General features: G+C 51.2%; 1 long non-coding RNA gene across 1 annotated transcript; it reads left to right on the top strand.

Moving 5' to 3' along the window:
* The first annotated feature begins 310 nt into the window (after nucleotides 1–310).
* Nucleotides 311–1,432, top strand: LOC121161181. Its single transcript, XR_005884656.1, has 2 exons — nucleotides 311–366; nucleotides 512–1,432. It is a non-coding gene; the product is annotated as an uncharacterized LOC121161181 (long non-coding RNA).
* Nucleotides 1,433–2,509: the final 1,077 nt, after the last annotated feature.

The raw sequence follows: 2,509 nt of genomic DNA, 5'->3' as shown, positions 1-2,509 counted from the left end.
CCTGCTTGTGGCTGGGAAAGCAATGGAGGACAGCCCACACCTCGGGACCCTGCACCCATGTGGGAGACCTGGAGGAGGTTCCCGGATCCTGGCTTCCGATTGGCACAGCACCGGCCGTTGCAGTCCCTTGGGGAGTGAATCCTCAGATGGAAGATATTTGTCTTTGTCTCTCCTCCTCTCTGTTTATCTGACTCTGGGACAAAAATAAATAAATCCTAAAATTAAAAAAAAAACTGTGTTTGAAAGGGCACAAGAAGGAGGGCGCGGAGAGAATGCCCCCACGCGCCCACGCCTCCAGGAGCACACTGCCATCCAGCTGGCACAGAGCTGGGGTGGGCACAGAGCTGGGGTGGGCACAGAGCTGGGGTGGGCACAGAGCTGGGGTGGGCACAGAGCTGAGTGGGCACAGAGCTGGGGTGGGCACAGAGCTGGGTGGGCACAGAGCTGGGTGGGCACAGAGCTGGGGTGGGCACAGAGCTGGGATGGGCACAGAGCTGGGGTGGGGTGGGAGTGTGGAACACAGTCCGAGTCTACACTGGGTGGCCTGCTGCCTGCCGCCCCCCAGATGTGTCAGTAGGAAACCGGATTGGAACCCGGCAGCTAGCGCTCGAACCAGCACCCCCATGCGGAGTGGGGGTGGGCTAAGCAGTGCCACAGAGCCCACTCCCATTAAAAACCACAAAACGTGTTTATTAAGTTGAAAACCAGGGTTCTGGGGAAACATGCGCACACACACACACACTCACTCACTCTTCCCAAGTGGCACAGTCAGTGCAGGTGGGCTGGTCGGAAGCCAGGACCAGGAGCTTCTTCCGGTATTATTATTCTTTTTTTCTTTTCTTACTCCTGACCTGACCAGTGCTTGAGTGTCGCCTGCAGCCTCTGCTCGGCCAGGAGGCCCCGTCTGCATTTTCTCTCCTTGGTCCCACTGCCACAGTCTCTCCTGCTTCTTCCGTGCTCCTGCCCATCTGGCTTAGCGATGATGACACAGAAGCAGGATGGTGCTTGTTCCCTAGTGACTCGTGGCCATTTGGGCTCCCAACTGTGAGCTTTCCCCCTTTGCCCCGAAACTTTGATTTCCAGCTAGCTGCACGTCCCTGGAGCAGCGTCGGAGTGTCTGCCCATTTGTGTGGTGAGGGTTGGTGGAGAAGGTCTGTCTGGGAGAGGGAGGGGATGTGTTCCTGTGGTGGCTGGAGCCCCTCAGAGAGCTTGAGTGTTTGTGTGGTCCCCAGGTGAGCGGATCAGAGCTCCTTAGCTCAGATACCTGCAGTGTGACCACTCCGCCTTCTCCGGGTGAACGAGGGAGGAGTTGCCAGGGTGCCCGCTGGTATTGTGCTGTGGGCTTCAGGAGCCGTGAAAATTGAGCCTGAGAACTTGGAAAAGGTTGCAGATTTGAGTGTGGAAGATCCTGTTGCTTTCATCTGCATCTAAAGCCCTTGTGTGGATGGTTTGGAGAGTTCTTGGGAAGCCTCATTAAAACAACTCATTTTTTAAAATATGCTGCTACAGCTGTTTTTTTTTTTTGGTTTTTTTTTTGTTTTTTTTTTGTGACCTTGAGTGCTTGGGTCCTGTTTCCAGGGGAATTTGGGTAGTAGGCACTGAATCTTACACCAAGTCATTTATCTCCATTGTCAAGGGCAGGGGCTTTGTTTTTCCCTTCCTACCGACGAAGCCACTGCGGTCTGCATTTGTAAGAGTTCCAGAGACTGTGGCTGTGCCCACGCTGCTTGTCACCTTCGACCTTAGCGCAGCTCCTAGTCTTCAGCTTGGCCTCTTTTTCAGCTTTTAAAAAGTTTCTAGCACTTTTTTACAGGCTGTTTTTCTTAAAAGAATCATGAGAACTTCTTTGATTTTAGCAATTTTATGAAAATGTAAGTACAGTTAATAGCAAGGGAAAAGCATGTTTTGGTTTTTGAATGCCATTCGTCTTACTTTGGAAAGACTCGTCTTTTGAGTTTATGGTTTATTTTTATGCCTTTTAGTTTGTAAAAAGTTACTGACCCTAAGCATGGTAGCTTCTGTGATTTTCATGGTAAATCATAGTTAGTCCCTCCCTTTAGAGGAAAATGATTTATTCATTTGAAGAAGAGAGATCCATGTTCTACCTGCTGGTTCACTTGACACTGCAGTCAGAGCGGGGCCAGGCCAGCGCCCGGAGTCAGGGCTGCATTCCAGTCTGATGTGGAAGCAGGGTTCCAGGAACTCGGACCATCTTCTGCTTTTCCAGGTTCATCGGCAGGGAGTTGGTGGGGGAGCGGAGCAGCTCGTCCTCACACAGATCACACATCGTGTTGGATGCATGCGTGCAGGCAGTGAGTGAACCCGTTGCAGCACAGTGTTAGCCTCTGCTTCCATTTGGAAAGAATTGTAAGTTAGGATTTATACGTTATTCCTTCGGAAAAAGGAATAGAGGTGTTTGCTCTGTGCCATGCGTCTCTGCTACTCCATCAAGTGTGGTTTGGAGCAGGAATTTAACAGCTTTATGAGCCTGTAACCTATTGAGTCATTT

The sequence above is a fragment of the Ochotona curzoniae genome, unplaced genomic scaffold (assembly GCF_017591425.1).
Source record: "Ochotona curzoniae isolate NIBS_2020 unplaced genomic scaffold, NIBS_Ocur_1.0 contig_4692, whole genome shotgun sequence".
Taxonomy (NCBI): Eukaryota; Metazoa; Chordata; class Mammalia; order Lagomorpha; family Ochotonidae; genus Ochotona; species Ochotona curzoniae.
This window is presented reverse-complemented; position numbering and strand designations above follow the sequence as displayed.